This window comes from Chanos chanos, chromosome 7 (genome assembly GCF_902362185.1).
Source record: "Chanos chanos chromosome 7, fChaCha1.1, whole genome shotgun sequence".
NCBI lineage: Eukaryota > Metazoa > Chordata > Actinopteri > Gonorynchiformes > Chanidae > Chanos > Chanos chanos.
The window spans coordinates 44,380,620-44,387,876 of NC_044501.1; the positions used below are offsets into that span (position 1 = coordinate 44,380,620).

Here is a 7,257-nt window from a genome sequence, read left to right on the forward strand (position 1 = left end):
TAACTTGTTTGAGGAAATAATGTATGAGTGAACGTCATGCAGAAAAATAATTTTAATTAGCATAAAACCATGGAAAGAGACAGACATAAGACAGTAAGAAATGAAACGAGGTATGAATCACTGGTCATAGCTCATTTCTGGCAGGAAAATAAAGCAATAACATTTTTTTTCTTTTTAGGATGTTGCAAAGATTTCTTTCTGCTATTAGACCTTCACGGCCATTTCTGATCCTTTCCTCATTGTGTCAAAGAATTTCACACACACTTCATAATGGAACCATCTTTCTTAATGACCCACAGGTGACCCAGGTCATAGGACACATGTTTGGCCTTGAAACACAGGCCAACTTCAGTCCAGCCTGTACCAGTTGGGTTACTGTCCGTAACTCCATTTCTGTAAGAAAAATGTGTTTAAATTGAAGATATATTAATACATGTTGAAAGTACACAAGCCTTTATGATCTTTGTGTCATGTTTAAACAGTAAATAAGGAGGGAGCCTGAGAGAGCCTTAGACTCCTCACAGGTTCTGAGCAGTCAGATGAGATAATATTATATCAAAGATATGAGCATGTATTTGATCACAAGGTCAACATAATCTGAAGATCCAGTCACTCACTAACAAAACACCCTTTAATTCATAATTATACCTGATATAGACATTTCCATTAGAGTTGACACCATAGACATGTCCTTCAGCTGATACCTCAATCATGGATAGAGATCCCCCAACATGCTCCCAATTCACTGCGCCGGCACACGAGGCAGGTGTCACCTTCTATCAGACGTATCAGGTTACAAAGAAAAGACAATAATAATTTCATCTGACAGTAACCCCTTCTACCCCATGGCCCCATGGATTCATCCATTCCATATGACGTCTCTGCTATTCCCCTCTGCAAAATAAACTAACATAAAGTATGTAACTGTCATATATATAAATATAAATATATATATATATATATATATATATATATATATACACACACACACACACACACACACACACACACACACATATATGTGTGTGTGTGTATATGTATATGTATGTATGTATATATCAAATAACTCAAAGTGTTCCAAAACCATTGTTCTCTATTAACCATCTGATATTTCTGTTATTTATGTTTTCAATTCAATACTGGTCATATCTCAGCAACTCACCAGAGCCATACTCTTATCATTATATAAGACAGCTTTCTTTCCTTCTGCTTTGGGTTAGATGAAAATATTCATCGAACATACCGGGTTTTACTAGAAGTTTATCGAGTTAAGCTTCTGAATCATCATTACCTTCCTGATGAAGATCTGGTCTCTTCCGGTCACACCCTAACAGCTGATTGGTCCACAGCTGTAGTAATTCAGTCCTCCTGGAACATGGACCCAGGGCACACGGCTGTCTGGTCCTTTGATAGGGGTTGTGCCACTTTTTCCAAGGCAAAAAATGTGGTAATACCTATTGACTCAAGCCACAAACTGGTCACCTCCTGCATCAATCTGCTTTAAAATGCCTAGAAAAATGAATGAGAGGTGATGGAGAAAGGTAGTATGTCAGGAGGATGGAGAATCATTTTAATGTTTTTGTTTGTTTGTTTAAAAAAAATCACATAAGCAAGCATATGGTCATAATAAAAGTTTTGTTTACTAGATATATCCATCTGTTTCTCTGTTTTTATGTTTTTCTTGTACCTTTTACTTGTGACCACTGTCCTCCAACGAGTCTGTAGATATGGTCATTGGGTGCAGTCCCCCAGACTCCAGCAGGACCTACGGTGACATGCTTGAGTTTTCCTGGTAACTGTGTCCAGGTGTTGCCATACAGCGTGTAGATATCATTGGCATCATTCACTCCAAACACCTGGCCTATCCCAGCATCAATCTGCTTCAGCTTACCAGGCACAGTTTTACAGTCCCAAGCTATGAGAAAGCAAAATGAATACACTGATGGTAGATGGACTGTGACTCTTAAAGCAAGAGGCGTTTATTTTATTTTATTTTATTTTATTTTATTTTATTTTATTTTATTTTATTTTATTTTATTTTTTCAAATCATCTATCTGTATTCTCAAAGACCGACAGTGTTTCCAATGGTGAACATTCTTACTGATTCTAATGGTATTTAGCTATTAGGCTCAATAAAAACTTTCCGTTACAATGTTTGAAAATATTAATGTCAGTATTCTTACACGTATATCAAACAATCTATTGTTTGCATTACCTGATACACCATTGACAGAGAGGCTGCCAATAACAAGCAGTGAGACAGTGAAAAACATCATTTCAACAGAGATCTGAAACAGAAAATTGATCAAAGTTCTCTCTTTGCAGCAAATGGAGGTAAGACTTTTTTTTACATTGAAATGTATGGAGCATTGTTTCACTAACTGTGAGATTAGAAATGAGACTCTCCACATATTCCACCCCACATCTCTCTCTCTCTCTCTCTCCCTCTCTCTCTCTCTCTCTCTCTCTCTCTCTCTCTCTCTCCCTGCACATCTCCTGCAATCCTGAATGGCAAAATAAACAATACAAACAATATGACTTTTCACAGATCAAATGTTCCTGTTTCTCTGATAAATTCTACAACTATGAAGTAAATGTAATTGGACAGCTTTCACAGCTTATGGTGTGTTCTTTGTCACATGACAAGCTCTGTCATAAGCTGCAGACTTCAAGTTATTGAGTTAGAAACAAATGACAATTATAGTTTTTTATGGAAGTTCTCGTGTGCACTCTTGACCAATGAATCATGATCGATTAATGACATCAGCATTGCAATGTTGTGCATGTTTTGCAATTACAATGCATGTAGGATACCAACAGATTAAATATGTTTTTTTAAGTGTCACAAGTCCAAATGTGGTAAAATGCTAAATACGACTTATTTTTGTGAGTTTAGTGCTCTCCTTTCATGTTTGACAATAAGTAAGTCTGTTGTACTGCTTACAAACTACACAGAATATGATAGCTACACAAGTAAAAAAACAAGAAACAAAAAACAAAACAAGTGTTGCTGCCTATGGTGCAATTATGAAGGCAATAATAGTAAAATAAAGTTTAACAAAGATGTATATTATGTTAAAGTCAATTACAACTCACCGCGTTTGGGAAGTTCTGCTTTTTATGAATGTCTGCTTTCCTTCCCAATGCACTTGTTATTACAGTAACAAGTTATATTTGTATTTCTGTTATTTATATTGATGCAAAACAAGGAGGCGCCTGTTTTGTCATGGGAGATAAATAATACACGCCAATAACAAATAGCTGAATCATTCTGTTCTGAGTACACATTTCATTTGATCTGTTCCTGCTGAGTGAGAAAACTCATATCTCCATATTTAAGACAAAAAAGTACATTGATTATTTAATGACTGTGACAGAGCTTGAGACACTGGGTTGCCTGTGAAAATAAGTTTTGGCTTCTGGTTTATAAGTAGAAGTGACGACTGATACTGAGGCGGATACCTGGCTCCAACTCATCTCAGGTACTTGGGAAAACTGCTTTACGTCACCCGACGTTTAACCCCTCCTTACACACCAGTTGTGAGCACACACAACCACTAGGTACAGGAGCAGTGGGCAGTATATCTGTGCCCAGTTGGGGGTTAAGTGCCTTGCCCAAGATGTTTTCCTGGGAATTGAACCGGCAACCTGTCAGTCACAAGCCGACTCCTCTAACCTTTAGGACACGGGTGATTTTTCATACTAAGCTTGTGGAGGCTGTTATTTGTATTGTGCTATTTACTCTGAGTTTTGCAAAACAGGATATTATGTCCGGTGTGGGTAAATGTCTAAACAAAGGTTTGGTGCGTGGATACCACAAACTGAAAAAAAAAAAGTAAGAGAGTAAACATAAGAGAAGAACCATTTCTCCCTTTCCTAGTTCTCTAGTTCTGAGAAACCCTAATTATATGCAACTCAGAAAATGGATTATCTCATTCAGCCAGCTTATTGCAAATAAGATTTTTTTTTTAATCACTGTGTCTATCCGTTGCCTATATGGTATCCATTCCCTTTATTCTTTCATTCTGACTGTGTGCACAGCCACGATCACTGGGGATGGTTCATAGAAAGTAAAGTTACAGAGGGTAAAAGTCAGAGTCATAACAAGCTTGCGCATAAATAAACCTGCAGAAGGTTCGTTAATGGCTAGTACCAGGGACATGTGTACTCTCCCTTTTCCAGAGGCTGCTGGGGAAAATGTGGGAAGTTTTCCCCCTTCCTGCCCCTCCCTGCTCTCTTTCCACCTCGGGCTCCCTCTCCACAACAGAGGGCAGATGGGGCCGACCGCCAAGTACCGCAAACATAAATGACCACTGTCGTCTCTCTCCGCCGTGACGTGTGGCACCTGTCTCTGGCTTTAGGTGCAAGCTGTTCTACTTCAGTCATAAATACATACACGTTGCCCCTCATTGAATGATACTGCAAGATTTACACTTGTAAAACCATTGTCATTTCACAGCATTTGTGATCACTTTGTCTACCAAATGAAATGCCTGTGAACAACAACTGGTTGTAACCAGGGGCAGATTTAGGCATGGGGGCGACAGGGGCGACACGTGGGCATCCCCCGTTAAATTCACAAGAGAGTGTAAGACTTTTTAAAACCCTTTTTTTTTCTTTATAAAGACATCACACAACACCAGTTGCTCACGACACACTCATAAATCACCCCATAAATTTATGAGGCATGTCATCCCACTATGGTATTTACACGTCAGTAAAATAATATTTATAGTAATGCTGCCAACTGATATGCAATATGCAAAACATACATTATGAGTCACATGGCAAATGATCAGAAGTCATGTGACTCGTAATGTAATGTGCATTGTACAGAAAGGGAGGGGGGATGGCACAATGAAACCATTAAAAAAGGTCATTAATTATTTAATTAAACAGTAATAATATGCAATTATAACATCAATGATAAAACATTTCACAATGATGTGATTGTACATACTAAGCTTTATGGAGAATGCTACTTGTATTATACCATTTGCTTTGAGTTTTGCAAAGCAGGATGTTATGTCGTTTGGTTTAGCTGTCTAAACAAAGGTTTGGTGGATGGATGCCACAAACAGAAGGGGGGGAAAAAAGTAAGGAGTTAAACACAAAAAACCATTTCAGTTGTTGTGTCTACCCGTTACCTATAAGATATCCATTCTCTGAACAATATATTTGGAGCGAAGGCGGCTTCCATTGGCAGTCAATTCCAAGCACCAGCTTCACACTCTCAGTCTTCTCTCACGTGTAGCATGACACTCTCTGCATTCTCCACTCTCACTGACACCCATGTCTCCAAACTCTTCATCCTCACTTCTACCTAACTGTTGTGTCTACCCATTACCTGTAAGGTATCTAATCTCTGAATATCATTATTTTATTTGTATCGTGTGCACAACCGTTATCACTGTGGCTATCACATTACCTTTGGGTGTCACATTTTTACACATGGTTAGGGTTAGGGAGCCAAAACAAACTTTAATGTGATATGCAGTGTAATGGATGCAGTCGAGCCAAAGCACTTCCCCAAAAACCACAAAACCTGAAAAAAACAAGGTTTCAAAGAACATATCCGAAATCAAATAGAAATCCATCACAAGGCCTTTTGTACACACCACTTGCTGCTACAACCAATTGGATATTTTAGTGAGGTCTTTCGATCTACCTTGCTGGGGTTCCTCATGTGCCCTGATGGACCACTGAGATGAAAATCAAACTTGGCTGTCTAGAGAAGTTAAAAGTTGTAGTATGCTTCTGTAGATGAACCTGCCCAAGCATTGTTAAGAGAAGTTACAGGAAGTTTCATGCCTACTCTCCCTTTCAGAGAGGATGGTGGGAAAAGGTGAAAAGTTTTCCCCCTTCCTTCCCCTGTCTCCCTCTCCACAACGGCGGGCAGATGGGGCCGACCGCTGAGCACCGCACATCACGCCTGTGTCTGGGTTGGTCCCTTGCGTCCCCAAATGTATAGTTTGGGTTGTGCAGAACAGGATGTTACATTGAAGACAAGCATACACATCGTCTCTCTCTGCCGTGATTTGTGGCACCTGTTTCTGTCATAAATACGTTGCACAAATACCTTAGCCCTCACTGAATGTTGCCAGATGTACACATGCCAACCCACTGTCATTTAACACAACATTTATGATCACTCTGTCCACCAAATGAAAGACCTGTGAACAACAACTGGTTTCACATTTCACAGAGATTCATACTAAAACCATACCGTAACAAACATAAATAATATCTTTGAAAAAAAAGGTCTGAACTAGTCTTTGATGGTTGGACACCAAGGGAATCCATACTGTAAAAGTAAACTTGGACAACAGACACACACTGCTGTTTTCTCCCCTTTTTCTGATGGTAGTTGCATAGCATTTGGAAGAAACTGATGATTTCCTTACAATCCCATTTCAGAACATCCTCATGTAATAAAATGAGTATTAATTAATTACTAACTGATGATGAACTCACATGAGATCAATACAGTCTCAATATAACATCAATAAAAGAAAAGGGGATGTTAGCACAGGTGGGTCCACCTGCTGGGCATCTCTGCCCGACACACCTCCGACGGTGCCGACTTGTGCCGGCTGCGGGGTCATCAGCCGGGAGACACCCTTCACTGATGTTTCACTCCTTTAATTCCTGAACATCTCGAGGAGGTGGAGCAACAGCAGGGACGTCCCCCGACCACGCCCTGCAGCCAGCCCTGGGATTTCCCCGCGCCTTGACCTTTCTTCGAAGCCAGACCCAGAAACCCCCTTATTCTGCTGCCTCCGCCAGATCTTTGAGAGTCCTCCTCAGCTTGGAGTCAGTGATCCCAGGAGACTTTAGGAACCGCTGGGTGGATGTTCCAATGTAGCCAATGTGCGACTAGCTTCCACTGCATAGGTGAATGCCCTCCACCCTGCTTATGAGCACACAGCTGCCAGCTCTGTGTACTTATCCTTCTTTCTCTCTCATCGATTCCCTCTTCCCATGGGACAGTCAATTCAGCCATGATAACCATCCTGGTAGAGGTGGACCAGAGCATGATAACTTGTCATTGGGAGGTTGTGGTGATCTCTTGTGGGAACTTCAACTGGTAGTCGAGGTCAGTTCTCAACTGACAGGAGGGACCTCTCCCTTGTGCTGCTGCCCTGAGCCTCAGCCCCTTGCTTGACAAACTGGATCAGCTGCTGTGATGTTACCGGATTGGACCTGTTTGCTTCCAGCCTGCGCGCCTCCAGGATTTCAGGATGTCGTGGCGCCAT

The 7,257-nt window shown here is 40.5% G+C and overlaps 1 pseudogene; it reads right to left on the reverse strand.

Annotated features, from left to right (window-relative positions):
- Positions 1–254: 254 nt before the first annotated feature.
- Positions 255–7,257, reverse strand: LOC115816460 (fish-egg lectin-like; annotated as a pseudogene).